This window comes from Pavona decussata, unplaced genomic scaffold, assembly GCF_977016875.1.
Source record: "Pavona decussata unplaced genomic scaffold, jaPavDecu1.1 SCAFFOLD_272, whole genome shotgun sequence".
NCBI classification, from domain to species: Eukaryota; Metazoa; Cnidaria; class Anthozoa; order Scleractinia; family Agariciidae; genus Pavona; species Pavona decussata.
Window position 1 is genome coordinate 1,092,501 of NW_028145674.1, and position 21,028 is coordinate 1,113,528.

Sequence of the window (21,028 nt, forward strand, 5' to 3'; positions counted from 1 at the left end):
TGACCAGTTAGAAGATAATCGATAAGTGCGATCCACCATAATGGTAACAAGGCTGCGCTTGTACTTAATATCAACATGACTCAAAACCAGGGAGAGCAAAACTTCGGACAAATCCGACCAAAATCGAAAACCAGGCTAAAATTTGACATAAGTCGGTTATGCTCTCAGACCTTCATTTATTAGTTACTTTACGTAATACAAATTGATTTATCATTGTGATCAAATAAAACTGATCTTCGAAACGAAATTCATGCCGAAATCTAAGAATAACTCTTAGAATCTTTAACTCTCAAAATCAACCGTTTAAGTAAAAACCTACTTGAAGTTCAAACTCAAGAACAACATTATCTCGATCTTCTTCAAAGAGACAAAAAAACGACACTTAAAACTTTAGAAGCCATGGAGTGCCATTTTGTCAACATTTGCTACTAATGTTTTGGAATAGAATAGATAAAAAGTGACCTAGCTTATCAGAGAACCGCTTTCAAAATAGTAGGTATAACTCAATTATTATATAATATCATAATCTACAAAAACACAGTGGATTAATTCAATATCTAAGATCATACATCATTATCACCGTCAATTTTTTTATTTGGTTAGAAAATACCCGATAAATGAACTAAAAATAAAGCGGAAAAAAGCAAAGCGAAACATTAACGAAAACTGACCTGAAGAAATTATACCGTATATGTAAAACATACAATTAACACTTGTTCAAACAATGTTCATGTCGCGAATAAAAAATGAAAGTTAGATTTAAAAGTTGGTATCAATATAGTTAATCAAATACTTATCTGGCTAGTTATGTTTATTAAGGTTTTATGTCTTTCAAATAGTTATAACGGAAATAATATAAGATTTCAAACTAATGTACCTGCATGTAAAGTTCATTGTCCGCTTTAACATCTAGTTTAGTTAATTTGGACTCCTAACAAAGTTCATGTTCACGAACGTGCATGATATAACGTTCAGGCTTATAATTACACAGTTCACTTGTTGTATTTTTCTTCAAATGACAATAGTCTTGGTTTGTGCTTTACTTTTTCTTACTTAGTCGTTCTTTCCTTGGCTCCTGATGTATTTTATCCGTGAGGCGCTGCTTAGCTCTTTGGATTTCACCCTCATCTTCTTTTCCGGTAATTAGACTAAGCTCCAGTGCTTTCTGATCGCTAGCCACCCTCTCCCAAACTACTTTCTTCTTTATAGCATTGTTGTCAATGAGGTCCTTTGTTAAACTGACTAGGTGTCTGGTCTGTTCGTCAGTGAACTTTCTCCAAAATTGCAAAGACTCGCTTGAGACAGACATAACGCTTGACACTGATGGTTCTTTCTGAAATTCTGCTTCTTTCAGGTAGCATATAACCTTCTCCGAGCTGGTCTAGCTTACTGGGGGGCTCCAAATGTTTGACATGGTCTTCTCTTAGTCGACGGAGGTTCAGGACAACTGCTTTGGTGGAACGTTGTTTGAACAAGTTTGATTTCACCACTTTTTCACTGACATCTTTCTCTTTGATGGAGCCTGTTTCTATTTCAAGTTGGAAGAGCTTCTTTAACTCTTCAGTTTCCTCTGTTTTCCAGGCGTTGGATGTTTCCCTCTCTTTCTTTTCCTGAGTATCTTCACATGTCTGAGGAGAAACAAGCTTCTTGACTGCCCTTCTTCCCAAATCGGTTTCTTTTACTTTGTCGTGGACTCGGTAGTATTTTGCTTGCGTTTCGGTCTTGTGCTGGGCAAGAGCAGCTAAATAATCTCTTTCACCAGGCATGTGAACGTGCATTCTGGTTGCAAGGGATTTCCAGACTATTGTTGCAGATATCTTTCCTTTGAGCTCTATTCCCTCTCTTTGGAATGTTCTCCAAACGCAAGTGGAAACTTGTGATGATGTCAGTGACAAACCGTTACTCGAGATAAACACTTGCTGTTTGTGGGAATCTGGTGTAACAACCTGGCTTCTCGCTGTCCTCTGGTACATATCTATCAGAAGGTATAAGTCATCGTTTATCTAGACATTGGCCACACCATATACCCCAGCTGTCTTGTGTTCTTTTATGTCTACTCTGTATCTTGCTTTGTCTTCTTCTCTGCCAGGATAGTAGACAGCTTCCTTAAATTCGCTTATTGTCATGTTAGCTGCAACTCCACTTCTCCCGCTGTTGTCAATTAGGATACGCGTCATGAGCTAGTCTCTAACTTCGCAGTGAGACTTTTCACTTAGCACCCTACTAGCATTATCTCCACCTTGTGTTTCCTCTGATGTTACAGCAAGCTGTTTGACATCATTCATGTGCTGATTTCCGTGACAGACTTGGTGGAGTTTCTCGCTTGAAAGAAGTTTCCTAAAATCGTCGTCGTGTTTTTCTAGCTTTCTTTCGAGGACGTTTTTCTTTTGGGCAGCTGACCATGAAGTCATATAATCTCTGCGCACATTCAATGTTTCCACACTTACATCAGGTAGGTCAGATTTTCATTCTTGGCTGAGAAATTTATAAAACAGTCTTACACTCATCAGATAAGATCTGACAGTCCCTGGTTGGTACTTTTCTACAGCATACGATAGCCACGTCTTCAAAACCTGTACCCCATCCTTTCCCGGTAGCAACAGCAGATACCTCGCAGGTAGTTTAGGGTCAGCTTGTTTGATAGCCGTTATGTTTAGTTTTAACCTTCTGATGACACTTTGTACTTGGGACTTGTACTGCTGTGCCATTTTTCTGCTACGGTATCCTCCATTGACGTCGATCAGCCAAGCATAAAAATCAATGATGAATCCCTCTGTAGCAGTGTCCATGTCCCAATCTCTGGTTCTGTTCTCGTCAGTTTCTTGCTCGTCTAGCTCGCAGTCGCTTGGCATCCATTCTGTATCCATTCTCCTTTCTTTTTATGACTTGTTGATAATAAGCACAGGCAGTCATCTTAGTTTTAGTTTTAAACAAAAATATGACTGGCCCTTTCAAAAATCATGTTTTAACTTTGCAACTTGACCGAGAATCTTTGCTGCATGTTAAACATTTGTTATACCAAGCTGGGCAAGTCCTTCCATGTTGAAGAAGCTGAGCATAACACCATCAGCAGACTCTTTCTCGATGACATGGATGTATTCATCCAGATTGAGAATTTTCAGTATATCATAAACCCGTGCAGCTGTCATAGACAACAACAGACCTGCATAAGATAGAACAATATTAATTTGACCTTTTTTCCATTGCTCACAAAACCCATATGCAATAATCTGTAGAGAAAATTAATTATGACTTCAGTTATTTTCATTGGGACTTGATATTAACCTGAAAGGTACTCAGACTCTGCTTCCTACTTATAAGACTCTTGAATTACTTTACAAATCCTTAATTGCTCATTAACCCACTCTTCAAAGTCAAAGCTATCAGAATCACCATTAAATTCCCCAGTGCTTGAAAGCTGAGTATCAGGGATCCTGTATTTGAACTATTATCTAGACCTTCACAATCACTGCATGTATCATATAAATACTCTGGAGGATCCCAGGTGTTGTACTTCTGAATTCTATCAGTTTTGTCATTTTTAGAGTAACAAGCAAACTGACCTGTCGTTTTAGACTGGACCACTTCTGCTTGTGGGTGTGAGTGCACAGGTTGCAACAGAGCCTTTGGAAGTATGTTCATTGTCATAAGGTGTTGCTCTTGGTTTTGTGTCAACATCTCATGCCACTTTCTTTCTTTCTCTCTTCTCCTTTCTGATTCTTGCTTCCTCTCTTCATCTCTTCTTGCTTCTTGTTGTAAGAGGGAAGTTATCGTATCCTGGGAAGAAGAAGTTCCCATTCGAGAAACTGACAGTCCACTTCCCCACTTTGGCAGTGGGTCAACTGATGTGATGTGTCTGTATTTGGACCAGTCTGGTTCTTCTTCACTACCTGATACGATTCCATTCATGATCAGATCAGTCCACAGACTTAAGTGAACCACCCCAAAACGATTCAATGTTCCTGTCTTCTCTAACTTTTTACGGAGGTCAATATGAACTTCATTCCATTCGTTATTTTCACTCATTGTATCAGTAGCACTACCTTGAATAAATCGGTGTTATTTTACTGTAGCGGCCGGAACTCAAAGCTATTCAACGACTAACTTCGCTCGAGTTACGACACACCAATAATGCAGGGAAATACTTTACGGACAATCACTTGACTCAATTTAGTACGACAAGCCAGGAATCCAAGATCATATCGTAAACTGAAATCAACAATACAAACGAAGAAACTAAGCTAAAACCCTAAAATAGTATCTTACATTCCAATCATTCCATCACAAAATAGCAAACTCAAAGCGAATTAACGTACAAAATCAACAAATAATCAAGATACAACATAATAAGGAAATGGTGAAAGAAAATGATTAGTTAAGCTAAACGATAAAACTAGCGAAGCATGACTAATTACGAAGAAATCTACTCACGGGCAGCCACTATAAAACTGACAACATAAGGCCATGCCACGTAGTTGAAAGTACAGAAAAGAGCGATTAAAAACTTAGCGAAAATACAATCGGAACTAAAAAAGGGTGCTAACACTATAGAAACTGAAAGGAAAAAGATGGCTCACATAACAATCCCGCTATGCTGATTCCAGACCAAAACTTCAGCGTTCTTCTACGGGAAGACTTCTTAAAAAACTTCTGTTCGCTAACACGATCAAAGCCAACAAACTAAAATGCGGTTTTGGGCGAAGCTATGTTGCACTATATCACGTGCGATTTGTGGCTAACAACATCATAAGCTAAAATAAACTAAATTTAATCACGAAGTCAGGGGATTGGCTTACGATGCCGTTACAGCATTCTTTATTGTGAAAATAGAGCAGTTTGAATGTTAGATTTTCACGTAGTGCATCACTAAAAGATTGCTGCTCTAAACATGTCACGTACATGAAAACATTGATTTGGCTCGTGTTTTCTTTTAGGTCTGATCAGCTATGAGAATAATAGAAGCGTCTACGTTAATGTGTGAAAGTTCAGCAGAGAAAAGAAAAAGTCTTTGAAATAGCCAAGGTAAATTCCAGATGTTTTTGCTGGTTGCAGGCCACCAATTGTTTGTGTCCTTATACTAGACTCTTTAATTTTTTGTTATGTATCACTCTTCTAGAGCATGTCCATTTCTTGACTTTATCTATAGAATGGTTGAGGATTTTTTTTTGTTTACTTGTATGACGATGTGTAAGGTGGAAACCGCCAATAGGTTGTATAGATTAGTCAAATATAATCGCAAGTTGGTTTTATAAACTACGTAGGAACAATAAAAATTTCATGGGCTTTCTTTGGACATGGTACCTTGAATTTGTCTCATGTGACTACCGCATAAGCACGACTACAAAGGTAAACGTGGTTTACAAAATGAATTCTGTTCACAATATCTGATTTACAGTTTTTGTTTTGTTTTTGACATGTAAATCGCAATATTGAGTTATTGTTCCTAACGAATGTTATCCAAAAGCAACTAAAACATTATAGGAAAAGATCCCAACATTTGTGCAAATCAAATGCCACTGTTTCCTTTATGCTAAATAGTTTTGCTTGATAGTTCCGGTGGTGCAGTCTTGACTAGCCTAGAATGGCAGAACACCGACATGGCTCAACGTTTGCTTGATAGTTCAGTTCCTACAGCACTATATAGCCCAGGACAGGAGAGTGCTATGAAGGCAAGGTTTTACATGTCATACATTTGTTTCATAGTTCAGTTTGTAGATCATTGAGAGGATGAGAACGGATAACTTGGTGACATGGTAGTATCGCAGAATACCCGGGCAGCAGCAGTATGCTATGGTAAAGGAATAACATCTGCTGTTCCCAGTGGGGCACTCCCCAGAGGTTGGTTACCCTAGCTTGTGTTTTATCCCTAACAGATCACAGCAGCTGTTCTGCAAATCACTCTCATCATCTTGCTACTGCCAGTACATCTTAGGGGTGTCATGAGGTCACCATCCCCACTTGTTGTTGCCAGGTTTTCCATCTGTTGTTTTTTGGCTTGGTTTCCTGGTCCCCCCATTTTCCTTTTTTTTTTAATTTTATTTAATTTAATTTTATTTTTTTAGTTTTTGGCTTTTTTTTTTACGGTTTGTACAGCTGAAGACATGGTTGACGTTTTGGTACCAATGCTTATGTCTTCTCTTCTATCAGGATTAGGTGTTAAGACCTAGGAGTTCTAAAATCAATTCAACACGCACTCGCTGTGCCTCTTTGTACGGCCAAGTGAATGCCCCTGTTGTGCCATTGCAAACATCTTGTTTGGTACAAATAAAAGCAACGCCACAACTACCACAGCCATCTGCAGATCCACTTGAACCGTCGGGTTGATCTGGCATCGGAATTATGAATCGTCTAAAGTAACTCCAGTTTGAGGGTTTGAAGTTGACGTTACCAGTTGTTTGGAAGATGATACACACACTTTATTTATCTTCGAATTTATGGAGTAGCTTTGAATAGCTAATATCTTCGAGAAAATAAATATTAGAAAGAAAGAGTAAATAGGCAAAATAAAATAAAATGAAATACAATGACAATTCTATCATTATATATACACTATATACATACAACATTATATACACTGTGGAAAGGCCTCATAATTAAGGATCTTTTACTTGAATTGAAGAAAATCAGATGTCCTGTAAGTGTCCGGGTGAGAGTTCCATATTTTACTAGCTAAGTATGAAAAGGAGTGTAGGCCATAAGTAGTCGTTTTTGCTTTTAGAAGGTCCAGAATATAATTACCACGTAGATTATAGGATAAGGTACGCATAGTTAACATATTCCTTAAATAACTTGGATAGTTAGTAAAAAACAGACTCTTGTATAATATAATCATGAAGTTCTGCAGACGTCTAGTAAACAGCATTTTTAAGTTGAATTGATTGTAATGATTTTTTGGCATTCTCTTTCAGATGGTCCGGTATTGGGCAATGGTATCCATCATCAAAATACACTGTTTGTTCTGCAATCAAGAATATGCTAGCCCCCTGTGGGATGAGTTCATGTGCACAGGCAATAACATGTTCTCTACACTTCCCATATCATTTTAATGACATGTTTTCGACAACTGTTTGAAAAACACTGCCAGTTGAGAGGAATGAAGGGAGGAATACATTCTGACAAATTTGCCTTGTCGCAGTTTTCTTGACCAAGAAAATTTAGAACTTCATCTGACAACCTTTCTCCACACAAAGAAGACAGTTCCTGTGACGAGATCCTGTAGTTGTCATAGAATACTAAATACAATCCTTCCAGATTCCATCGGTCCAGGAGAGCTTGCATTACTTCTTTTTCGAAACAGCAGCTTTGAAATGCCTTTTTTATCCATTTCTTCTCTAAGGCCACTTCAGTACGTAAACGCTTTAGGATGTGAAATCGTTTCAAGATTCGTATTCCTTCTTTATTGAAATTTCCGTACAGTGGAAATTTTGCAATTAATGCAACATTTCTATTCGGGGAAGTTGAAAATTCTTTTGTTATTTTCTCGAGCATTGAATGCAGTGGCATCTTTGTTACAGTAATTGGGTCTTTCAGGTTACTTGGTCTGCTAGTTATTGAATATATTACCAACATCCTATCTATATCAGGGAAGATTGTCTCGCTAAGCATTCTTCTGGAGTACTTAAAGTTTGTCGTTTTGACGTACCACGTCTGCCAGAACACCCATGTCAGTTGTTATTTCTTCTTCTGAAATGTCATCTACGTTAACCACGTCTTACGCAGGTGTAGGAGTTTCAGTTTTCGAGCCTTTCTTTGGCATTTGATCTGACTGGTTGATGTCACCTATTGCTACATGTGTCTTCATCTGATCTTCACTGCTTTCATTATCATCAATTTGATGTACCACACCCATGTCAGTTGTTATTTCTTCTTCTGAAATGTCATCTACGTTAACCACGTCTTACGCAGGTGTAGGAGTTTCAGTTTTCGAGCCTTTCTTTGGCATTTGATCTGACTGGTTGATGTCACCTATTGCTACATGTGTCTTCATCTGATCTTCACTGCTTTCATTATCATCAATTTGATGTACCACACCCATGTCAGTTGTTATTTCTTCTTCTGAAATGTCATCTACGTTAACCACGTCTTACGCAGGTGTAGGAGTTTCAGTTTTCGAGCCTTTCTTTGGCATTTGATCTGATTGTTTGATGTCACCTATTGCTACATGTGTCTTCGTCTGATCTTCACTGCTTTCATTATCATCAATTTGATGTACCACGTCTGCCAGAACACCCATGTCAGTTGTTATTTCTTCTTCTGAAATGTCATCTAAGTTAATCACATCTGAAACAAGTGTAGGAGTTTCAATTTTTGAGCCTTTCTTTGGCATTTGATATCACTTTTGTTTTATGTCACCTATTGCTACATGTGTCTTCGTCTGATCTTCACTGCTTTCGTTATCATCACTGTCTGACTTTGATGCATGGGGAGAAAAGCAGAGAGAGGAACGGAAAGCTTTCCCTTTGTTGTTCCTTGTTCTTGCTTTCCACTTTGCTGGTGGATCTTTCTTACACTTTTTCAGAGGACGATCTTCTACATTTTTTTACGCTTCCTTGCTCCTCGTTCCTTCTTTGACCTTTATGTCAGAGGGAGCACTATCCATTTTGCATTTTGCACACAATGGCTGATCAACGTTTTCGTCTGGTTCCAACTTATGTCTTCTTTTTGGTCCATACTGACCCTGGTTCCACAACGGTACAGAGACACCGGGTACAGGGCCTAGTACTTTAAAGTGTAGAAACATGGCCAGTTGGTGAATGGACGCTGCTGCGAATTGAATGTCTGCAGTTAGGTAACAACCATGAGTAAGAAAATGCCCTCTTTTTGAAGGATTACTTTTAGCCCCAGGCTGAGGAATGAAAGCGAACCTTCTTCAGTTCTAAGACTTTGTTCTAAAGACGAAACACAGTAAAAACACAAGACACAGACTTTTGTACTTCTGCTTGTGAGCCAAACGCTGGATTTTGAAAAGGCTCTACCAGGTGCGTTACAGCTCTAAGAAAAGACTGGTGCCTTGCGAACCAGGAACATACTGATCCAGCAAACTGGCAATTCTTTCCGTGAAAATGCGCTCGCAGGCATCTGAATTCTGATCGAAGAAATAAATAAGGACAACATCCATTGCATTGATACCAGTATCCAGTCCATCTTTCTCACATCTTTGACAAAGGTCCTTCAATTGTTGAATCGTAGCAACACGGGTCTCGCTACCTTCACCCTCCCAGAAAGTCAGATCTCGAGTCTTGTATTGCAAATTCTTCAAGAACAACTACTGTTCGTGGTCATAGTCCAGATAAGCAATAGAAGGAAGGAACCAACAATAGGGTGCACAAAATCGTTCATGTTCTGTAACAAGGCCAAGGAAATGAACACCTGCTTAAACTTCTGTGAGAGTGGGTGTCATCATCTGGACTGCCGCTGGTAACGAGAACGTGGCAGAGTCTGTTTGTTAACTCATGAGTTGAATTGGAAAAGATCTTGGCTTCCCCAAGTGGTCATAGAAGCAACTGCGTCGCAAATTCTCCCAGTACTTTAACAAATGACAGGCTTTATAGCCTTTGATTGGTTCTGGCCACATACAGTAAATCACTGTGGGATCATCTGTGGAAACCAGCAAAACCAAGTTGTGTACCGACACTGATTTTGAAAGTTGATCCCTTGCTAATATGCCATCCATGGTCCTTGTAAGGGCCCCGAAGTCATCTACATATCCGAGAGCCTTGTTCCTCCTTGGAATTGGTAGCACATCTTCAGACCAATTGTTGACATCTGGATTCCACGATTTTCCTAACAGAACAACTTCACCAGTTGTTGTCATGAAAGGCTGCAAATATCTTAATGATCTGGCACCATCACTTGTTTTATGTAGGTTTTTCAATAAAGATGATGCATTGTTGAGTGCAATGTGGTTAATACCTGGATCCAATCGCGTGCTTGCAGCATGTTTAGCTGCGGTAGACTCTCTAGCCAAACCAAAAACTTTAGATAGGATTGCGTAATTTGCAGGCCCTAGCTGATTCTTTAATAGGCTACTTATGTCTTTTATAATGTTCAAGAATGATGGTTGTTGGCCTTGAGTAATTTCGAGATGAGGTTCTTAATGACCAAGACTTAAATCGACTTTGTCTTAGATACACCTGACTTGAAAAGCCTTGCTAGGTGTATGATGAGCTTTGGTCATCTTCATTTCTGAGGCTTTCTTGGAGCTGGTTTTCCCACTCCAGTGGCGAGAGTTTGACCTGGACTAATGCCGATACTTGCTTGACAGCCTCTTTGCGTTGATCGACTTCCTTATTTAAGGTTCTCGATAATTCTCCTTTCCAGGCATATCTCTTGTTAAAGCCAGCATGTCCAATTCGGTTGGTAAGGGTGTTGTAGCTTCCGCCTTCACGGTGTCTTATAATAGTGGTCTTCACCTTTGGAAGCGTGGCAAAACTTGTCACGATCCTTTCCACGGTAACCACATTGGTGGAAAGGAACAATAATATTTTTCTCCTCTGGGAGTTAACTGTCATTTTAATGCATTGATTTTGTATATATCTTTTGTTTTGTCAACCAACATGGCGGCAATGCTAACCACCTATATGAGGTTATTAGAGGTAGTCACTCTTAAATGGCCTATGGTGTGATTATACAGAGGTTGGGAATTGCCTCCAAGATTTAAGGCCCAACACACTCACACGAAATTCCGATTTGTTTCTTCTTTATTATTCACCATCTCTCTCAAGCTCAAGTTCTTACAAAGGTTTCCTATTCTATTTTCTTCTATTGTCTCTCCTATTACTGTCAATCATCTGGTCTTGAGTTTCAATTAAAAGGTTCCAAAGTTCAAGGCTATTCGATTCCCACACGTTGTCTGTCACTTAACACTTTTTCAAATCACATTGCTCATAATCAAAACAAAGACAAAATCCCGTTATCTAGAACAAAGAACAATGATAACAATACATTCCCTAATTCCCGACATCCTCCCCCCCATATGTCTACATCTAGAAGACATGTTAAACTTGCATCTTTGACTAGGAAATTTAATTTAAACTTCTATCGACCTTCTCTTACAAACCAATATGGTCAGATTAACAAACTGTAATGCTTAAACTCTGCATAGAATCATTTCGAACTTCGACATTTACTCAATGTTCAATTTGCATGCCAATCATTTGCCATATCAAGTATTCGCACACTCGCTGCGACTGCTGCATCACGGGCACGTCTGAATTCTGGAACATTCAGGTTAAGCTGGTCCTGGGAGGTTGAAGGCGTCCGATCCCATGTCAGTTCAAGGGGATAGAGGTGGTTTACAGGTCTCTTGATATGGCCAATTCCAGCTCGCAGTTTAGCCCCTTAAACCACCCCATCCCGACCAGTGTACAGCGCCTCAATTATCCCCAGCGGCCACTTCCCTCTTTTTTTTATCTTCTGAATGGATCGTAACAAAGTCACCAACTGCCAAAGTGATTCCTTTCCCGTCATGTTTCAAGTTATGCTGCTCTCTAAGTCCCCTGAGGTACTCTTTCGTGCATCGTTTCCACATGTCGTCTTTACACCTTTTCAGATACTTGGCTCGTTTACGTAGATCACGAAGCTCGCGGTGTGGCTCCTTCTCTGGCAGCATGGTGGTACCAATAAACTGCATACTGTTGGGTGTGATCTAATGGTGAACCCATTCATCTTTCTGGAATTGCTTTAACCAACTTGCTGTGGCAGTGAATGTTTTGGCGTTATCTGAGTAGATTTTCTCTGGCCTTCCCTTTCTAGCTATTAGGCGTTTTAGACTTTCAGAAATTCACTTTTCTCCATACTTTGCCCGAGTTCAAAGTAGAGGGCTCGCGTAAGGCTGCAAGCATAAAGGACTATTTGTGCCTTCCCTTTTTTCTTCTCAGTGACACTGTACTTGATGGGTCCTACAAAGTCTACACCAACGACTTAAGGTGATTTCCCAGCTGACAAACCGGTTTGGATAGAAAGTGTAAGCATCAATATGGCAGCTGGTTTTTACGACTGTTTTCCTTAGATTAGGCGGACACAAGAAAAACCAATAAACTCTGAATACTGTCCACGGAACAACTTTAATCTATGGATGCCACGGACGATACATCCTGCTGCCAACTCCGAACTGAACACCTGCTCATGGACGTGGATAACTAGGTACTTTTCTCTGAGATGATTGATAGTGTAGTTAACACCCATTTGGTGACCTTCACTCTCATGGTGGTATTTGATGATTAATCTACTGACAGGATTCTTCTTTGGCCGGATAATCAGGAACTTCACATCCACTGAAAGGTCTTCCGAGTGTCAGAGCCTTGTATTCGATTGTAGAAGTCCATCAACAAGATTTGGCGTAATCGGCAGAAGAGAACTGCTTTTCAACAGCGGCTTGTTGCTTTTTAAGGCGTTGATGTCTTCAACAAATGTCTTGTTCTGCGTCTCCTTGAAGATTTCGGTCTCTACTCTTCGTAATTCGACAGGTGTCAGTTCTCCAAATTCTCTCTGCTTCTCTAGTCGTTTACAGTTCTCGATAAATCGTTGTACCCAGCCTCTAACTTGAACAAATGACAATCTGAACTCTAACTGTCCTTTTGGTTTGACTCGATACCACTTGGAGTATCTCGACGGCTCCAAGCGCCATTCTCTGTCTTTATCCTCTAGTCGATCTGCACCATCCGCATCGGTCGGTTGCTGGACAGCATTGAAACTAGTCGGCTCGTCAGTATTTGTTTGCGGTACTCTGACCTCTTTCATGGCTTGGTTGGATGGTTTGGCAAATTTGCAGTTTGGCCACTCAGCTTTGGAGTAACACAGAAACTCTGGGCCATTCCACCATCTTGTCTTCTCGGTCAGCTCTCGTACGGTGAGTCCTCTGGTTCCAAAGTCGGCTGGATTCTGATGAGTTGGAACATAACGCCACTGATCCGGGTTTGAGTTGTCGTGAATCTTGCTGACCCGATGTGCAACGAACGGTTTAAACTCTCGACTCTGACCTCGGATCCAAAATCCAACGTTAAGACTTGTCTTGACAGCCGTAATCCGATTACAGCTCCCATTAACTCAACCCTTGGAATGCTTAAGGCCTTCAAAGGTGATAGTCGTGTCTTGGACGCGATGAGGTGGGTCATAACTTTTCCGTCTTCGTATACGTGTCTGCTGTATACGACTGCACAGTAGGCTCTCTCTGACGCGCCAGTAAAGGTGTGCAGGCTGATTGCTGTGATTTGACCACCTTCGTCCTTTAAACATCGCGGATTTAAACATTGCAGTCATTATTCGGTTCTTTCCTCATGATGTGGCCGATGAATTTCCATCTCCGCCTTCGCACGTCCTCACTGAGATTTTCCATCTCAGCCATCATCAGGACTTCTTTGTTTGTAATTCTTTCCTGCCAGCGTATCTTAAATATCCGTCTAAGACATCTGCTTTGGAAGACGTCGATTTTGTTTTCATCACTTTTATTCATCTTCCACGTCTCGCAGCCTTACATCAAGACTGGCTTTACCAGTGTCTTATATAGCCTTCTTCGAGTGTTTAAGGTTTCTGTAATCTACTTTGTTTTAAGGGGGTGGGTGATTGGCTCACCGCCCAACCCCCAACCTGGAGGACCAGGGGCTGTTCTTTGTCTGGCCTCGTCGACCAATCCGGTATGGTTAGATCTGCCAGGGACTAGAGTCCGAGCCGGCACAGCTCTTAGGGTCATTGAGACACCCAAGCCTCACCACCACTACAAGGTGACAGCCCAAGGTCAAGAAACCGCAGTAATGTGAAAGTTGTAAAAAGCCGAAAGCCAGAACAGTGCGCGTAATTCTTACATGATAATAGCGTTAGCTGTGGTGCCTTTGTGAGTCGAAACTCCATGGAAAACTATAAATAGCCTGCAATTTACGAAACTCATTGTCGTATAATAAAACTGAACGCCACTCATACTTTGTCGACAACTCCATAATCTTAACCGTGTAGGCAAGATTATTCTGGATATCTACGGGACTAACTAATTTGCCCTGTGATAGCAAGGTGTAAAAAATACGAGTATTTGCGACTACCCATTGTTGCAAAGAAATATTCTCTAATTTGGGCTTTTTGGGCCCATAAGTTACGACTATTTTAGCATTCCCTTGATTGCCCAGCGTTTCTTCCTCGTCTTGAGGTACAATGTTATTCACAAAGTCTATAATCAATAAAGGTTTCTCACCCTCTGGCATCCTTCCTGGTTTCAAGAACATTTCCGTATTGCCTTGAGGTGCTTGCCACGGCTGAGGGATAGTCTGCCAAGCTTGAGTATTTTGCCATGCTTAGGTGCCTTGAACACCTTGCGGGGCCGAATTGAAAACAGGTTGTGCCGACCACGTGGCGCTAGCCATTTGCTGAACTTGCCCAGTGTCAATGGTCTTTAGATGCTCATCCAGGGGCGTTTGGTGCCCAACTGCATCATTGGGTTCTAGTTTTGGTAGATCTCTCGTGATGAAGGACCTGGCTCCAGGGTTTTCGTGCTGAACTTTGCTCCTCTGTAGGTCTTCGATCACCCGACGTTTTTCTGCAATTCTGGCACGCAATCTCTCTATTCGTTCTGCTGCCGCTGAAGGGCCTGTTCCTCCATCTCAAGGGCCTTTAACTCCTCCGCTAGCGAGGCCATTATGTCCTCTTCTTTGTCCAGAGGTGCATCATGAGCTTCTTTTCTCGGGGAGCGCTTCTCATACCCATCACAAAACTTTGAAGCAATGCGCCAATGGTGTTCTTCAAGTGGTGTTTTCCACCCAGTGCACTTCGCTACTCGTTTGGATGCATGATCCAATTCTTGAACAGAACTGTTTTGGCTCATAATTCAAAAGGCTTAACTGCTGACTGTACAAATTCAAATTTTTTACCACTAAGGCCTAACTGCAGACTGCTATAGCTTAATATAAGTTGCTGTAGCCCGATGCTGTTTGTACTACAGCTTACATTGAATGAGAATATGGTTGACTAAGCCTTATCATATACAGATCTTGAAACTTGTGTCCATATGATTGGCTAACCTTAATCTTGTGATTATCATGCTGCATACCTAGAATGTTAGGTCACTGGCTTGTGACCCACATGCACATTTCGTAACTAGTGATTAGCCTGATAGGTCAATCACAACAAGCCTAGACTATTCTAACCCGTCACGATTGTCTGTGTAATTGTATAAAAATATTCTTATCATCTGGTATCATAAACCTTGGGGCCACATACAAAGCCCCATTCCTACGATTTTGTCCATATGGCTTTACAGCATGAATTGGCATGTAAGTTGCCAACATCTCCTGCCTTATAAGCATCTTGTCAGGCTCAAGCTCTCTACGAACTTCAAATGCATGATAATGCCTGTTATATTCAATTGTCTTGTATTTGGTAATCCGGAAATATATCAGTTGATCACCAAATACAATAATTTTGGAAATGGTTCGAAATTCTGGCAAGTTGTCGTCAAATGCAAGGAATACTACAGCATTCTCTTTGCACTTGGTCCCTAAAATGATAACATTGGTAGCCCTATGGTAACAATAAAAAGAAAAAATTTGTTTTATAGATACTTATACAATAACATATTATCTCTATTTAACAAATTCCTAAAAAAATTGACTGTTGTAATAATGATAATAACTATTATATTTTCGACATTTTATTAATTTTTCCCTCTGATTTAGTTTAGGACCTGTCAACTGAACAACTTTCAATAATTGGACAAGGACTGGCTGCAGTTTTAACTACGAATAGTGAATACTAGTATTGATTTTAACTAAACCACAACGTGGACTCAAGATTGGGATGTGGCAGCTTTTATTACAACCTAAACTAACCGTTACAAAATAACGATAACACAACAGCAAAAACTGACAAGGCTGCCCTGGAGTGGGTGGGCGGGCAAATTTTTTACCACTAAGGCCTAACTGCAGACTGCTATAGCTTAATATAAGTTGCTGTAGCCCAATGCTGTTTGTCCTACAGCTTACATTGAATGAGAATATGGTTGACAAAGCCTTATCATATGCAGATCTTGAAACTTGTGTCCATACGATTGGCTAACCTTAATCTTGTGATTATCATGCTGCATACCTAGAATGTTAGGTCACTGGCTTGTGACCCACATGCACATTTCGTAACTAGTGATTAGCCTGATAGGTCGAGATAAGGCCCCCAGGTCCTGCACCCTGTCGACAGGTTGTTGTCTAGACTTATATTAATAACGAGTTATCAATATTCACCTAGACCACAACGCGGACTCAAGATTGGGATCTGGCAGCCTTTATTACAACCTAAACTTACCGTTACATAATACATATACTTCAGATTGATTGGATCATAAACAATACACTGGTACAAACAATAGCCCAAACCCATATGTAATAAGTGGAGTGTGTTAGGTGGTGAATGAGTGAGAAAGAATGGATTTGCAAAGCATGTTAGCTGAACGAAGCCTGATAGTGAGAGGCATTGTGAGGTAAATGAGTATCGTGTCAGAACGCCAATCCCCAAGAGCTTTAATAAGTTCTTGTGGTACCCCTGATTGGTATGCAAAAGATGCCCCACCCCTACGAAAAGAGTGCCCCGTGCAATACTGAGGATTGATGCCCATGCTCGTTAGATGGTCCCGTAGTTTGGAAATGAACATATTATATGTGAAGATGCGAGGTTAAGTGGATAAAGGGTTGTCCACCCAGGCAAAGGCTTGGCTTGGCTTGGCTATGGGCTACACGAGGCTCAGACTGCGCAATCAAAATTAGGTATACCCGCTGACAGTCCAAAAGCGAAAACCATTCGGATGGCGGTCGATCGGTGGTTCGGCCAAGGTTTGGCCCCGTTATTTAGTTGTTCTGTATTTACCTCTTAGTTTTCATTAATGCTTTATGTTATAACATCAAAAGTCTTCATTTCAAAGCAACTTCGAATGTGTAGGCAAATTAACTTCACATGTGAAGGAGAGTTAACTTCAGTGTAGGCGAGTTAACCTGTAGGCTAGTTGACCTATAGGCGAAGCGACCGACATTCGTTTAGTTTTACTATTCTGAGTGTTTTTTTTTTCCTAATATAATTTAAGCGGGGTGTTTTGTTTGTTTGTATTTTTGTGAAAGCTGAAACCTACATTGTCATTGTGCAGCGAAAGTAAAGTAATGCCTATAAGAATGACTAATTGAGGCAAGACGAAAGTCCCACCAGTCTGCATTTCAGAATAGGGGAAGGTTCATGGATGTATTTTCATTCTGCAGTTCCATCATTCCGTGTATAATTATACACTTCGTCAGTTATTGTTGATGTATAATATATATTGTTTAGATTTATTGTTAAGTCTCTGGGAGCACCAGAGCTGGGCTGTACAGTCGGCATAGAATTTTTCATTTCACAATATACAAGTTTTGGTCAGTTTTGTCGGAAACTTAGAAAATTTGTTAAAGTTACTGTTTTCCAATAAGAGTCAGCTTTACCCAGTGTGCTGTCACATGCATCATCTTCCTTGTCCTGGAACTCTCCCTCTAGGAGCTAAAAATATTCTCCAATACCGAATTTTTTTGTTTTGTTTTCCTTTGTTTTCCCAATTGCTATTAGTGGTGTTGCAGCCTGGGAGCAATTGTCGCGGAATGAGGCAAGAATACTTGTCTCGATGTCCAAGATGCGCTCAAATTCAGCTACAATCTATTAAAAAGGGAAAATGGAATGGTGTCAACAAATTATAAAAGCTTACCGGTGTTTTGACTTTATTGAACTGGCTCTTACAATGTATATTGTACGTCCTGTGTTGAGGTGTATAATTAGTGCCATTCTTTCAATATCGTGTATATTCTTACTGTTGATCCCATGCAAGCAAAGGACATCTGTACTTATCAATGGACTTAACAAATAGATTCCATTTTGCCATGCGTCTGTACTCTGACAACGCACAGACGATGTCAAAACGTGGTGAGAACAAAGAAGTATGCTACGAGCTGCAGGCAATTAGCTTGACTGATGTTCTCACCACATTTTGACGTCCTCTGTGCGTTATCAGAGTACAGACCTACGGCAAAATAGAATCTATTTGTTTTATACAATAACCAAGACATTTCAACACATTTCATAAGCGAGCATCGCACTGCCTGAGCTGAGTCAAAAACTTTCCAGCAACCTCAGGACTACTACTCACATGCAATAGCGATCTTCTGAATTAAAGTATAATCCGAAAGAATTTGACTAACAATATTTTCAAATCTAACCTTTTTCCAGAAGGAAATCATGACCCCAAAATATTACAGCAAGTAAGTCGCTTCACTGCGATTTGTAATCGATTACTCGCCATTACCGGATTTCTATCGATGACATATTTCCACAAATATTTGCTTCCTTTTCACGTCACAACAAAGTTGTAGCTTTTTTGTCCTGGTTGAGGTCACTCTCAACGGTCTTTGTCCAATTTTTTTATTGGGTAGCTTACCTTTCCTGCAAAAATTTGGCTGTTTTTGTCCACTACTCGCAAAAAAAGTTTGCAAAACTTTGTTGACCAGTCACTCTGGGTGGACTCTAGACTCTGATCACATGCCCCGGTCACACCACTTGATGATGTCAATCGTGCTTCTAAACTCTAATCACACACTCCTCTAGACCAATCAAAACGCGAGTTTTACACGGTTCATTGTATAATATTGAAAAGTAAGATCAAGGTAAATATCCCTACAAATTCTCTCGTTAAAGAGTAAGAAACCATGAGAGAACCAGTGTTTTTCTTTCTTTTATTTAGATACGGGTGCCCATGACAAGTGAGACAAATCTTCATGACTGTTGAAAAGCTTTGTTTGAATAAAAGCTCGTCAAAAGTACTTTAAAGCTCATACAGGCACATACCTGTTTAAAAGCAAATAAGGCAGGATATTCTGCCTTCACATCTGCAAGCCCCACTTTCTCATTCATCAGCCGTCTGCGATCGGGGAAAGTGAGGGCCATACCCTTTTCCACCTTTTCCCAATTGGGTGATCTGCGGCGCATTTCAGTTCTTAGAAACGCCTTGTGCTTCCCCATTGACAGTTCGTCTTCTCCCTCAGGAAAGGGTGGCTCCCAATTGATTCCACCCCTCCTAAGCCTTTAAGGGACAGGATGTACATGAGACGTTTCTCTTTTCCTTCTGCTATGCAGGGTGACCTCAGGGTCATCATAATGGCTTTTCATTCATTTCTGAACTTTTCATATAACTGGCCTATCCACGAGTCCTAGAAAAAAGTGAAAATATTAGTGTTTGCATTAAAATAAAAGTAAAAGTTGTTAATGCGTACACATAACAGCGCAGGAAATGTAATTTTCATGTGACATGTGATTATATTGTCATTCACATTTTGAACATGCACAAAAATGTAGTGGTACTCACGTATCCAGTCCCAACAGACTTGTCTTCCAAGAATGCATAGGTCTTTACCACCAACTGACCTATCTCAGTAAGCTGATGTTTTGTGGGATAACTGCAATGTGAATAATAAATAGCTATACTGCATACTGCAAATTTATGACCCAAGTGAAATACCAGTAGAATGATCCTCTTACCCCCTCAAGCAAACAAACAAATAACAATTAAAGAAGTAAATATCTTGCCTGTACATATATTTGGTACTTTTGATTTGAACAGTTGGCTTGGAAGCCCATCAACAAGTTTATATAGGAGGCTAAGCCAACACAAACGATTGGAAAAACTCCATGCTCAGTTGGCTGGGAAGCTCATTGGGGGTCACTGTTAAAACTTGAGTCTGAGTTAACTCTCAGTTAACTATAACACTGTTCTATGAACAGATACAATAAATTTGTTTACCAGCAAAGGGTTTATTTGTTTGAATTTATAATCTACCGATACTTAACAAATCGACAGCATTTTTTTTTATGATCTTTACTCTAAAAACCAGAAAATGATGTTTTTAACATTTTATGACGTCAATTTAAGGTCTGTACGAGTGTACACCATAAAAAACCGTTGTCAATTTTTTTGCAATAAAAAATTAATGCAAAATAACATGGAAAAAGTACCAGCGGAATTGGCTTTTTTTACATTGAGAAAGTGCGCATGCTACAACTGACATCATTTTTACGTCTGTACTTTTATAGAATAACTGTAAACCTGAATCAGTGCGCGGGAATTTTGGCAGTTATTGCACAGTTTTTGACACGGTTGGTTTATTTAAGATCATTCAGAAATCGATAGGTGGGTAATGCATATAACAGAAAAAAGCAAGGGCAGTTTAGTTAAAAGGACTCTTGTTTAAGACAGTGGTGTTATGTATCACTATTCTCAAAGGTGACTATACTGGTTGGAATTTTAAAATCTTTCTTATTAACTCACAGGCTATATCTGGCAAAGTATTCACATATCCGGGCAATAAAACTCTTTCTCATCTTGGTTGTAAATTTCCCTGGGTCCTTCTTTTGCAATGCTCTTGCTACCTCTGGCCTAAAATTGGTGGGCAAATCAATTTTTGCAGGCCAGGGAAGCTTTGCATTAAGAACCACAGCTGCACCTGTTGGAGCTACACTGCAAGTTGGTTCTTTCCTTAAAGGAAGCATAGGAGAGAAATTTCAAGTTGGTTAAGATCTAAACCAACATTCCGGGGGGGGGGGGGGGGGGGTTCAGGCCTCCAGCTACACGTCCTATAACTAACCACTGAAATTCGTAGAAGAACAAATCTTTAATGGCCCTTGAAATAAAACATTGATGACTTATATACAGGATTCCCTTACTTGAACTTAAAGTTAATAACCAGTGAGTCAAAATAAAAGTATGTACCCTTTATCAGCTTACGGACACAACATGTAACACAATAACTTCAGGTGCAATATGGACATGTTCTCTATAATACCTATCTTGTTCTTGCTGTGACAGGTCTTTTTTTCTTGCATCACTAATTAATTACACATGCTTTGCCAAAATCAATTAGCCCTGCACTGTAAAAACAGACCAGCTAAGGTAACCATTTAAAAAGGTTATAACTGATTTAATTAGGTTATTTTAACCCTAAATCAATTGGTTAAATATGATAACTGGAAGTGGTAAGATTAATCAATTAAAAAA

The 21,028-nt window shown here is 39.9% G+C and overlaps 4 pseudogenes; all 4 read right to left on the bottom strand.

Moving 5' to 3' along the window:
* LOC146455624 (uncharacterized) overlaps positions 1-39 on the bottom strand; it is a 621-nt pseudogene extending 582 nt beyond the window's left edge.
* A 1,000-nt stretch (positions 40-1,039) lies between these two features.
* LOC146455625 (uncharacterized) lies at positions 1,040-2,867 on the bottom strand (annotated as a pseudogene).
* A 3,282-nt stretch (positions 2,868-6,149) lies between these two features.
* On the bottom strand, positions 6,150-8,035 carry LOC146455626 (uncharacterized; annotated as a pseudogene).
* Positions 8,036-14,548: 6,513 nt separating this feature from the next.
* LOC146455627 (uncharacterized) lies at positions 14,549-20,457 on the bottom strand (annotated as a pseudogene).
* Positions 20,458-21,028: the final 571 nt, after the last annotated feature.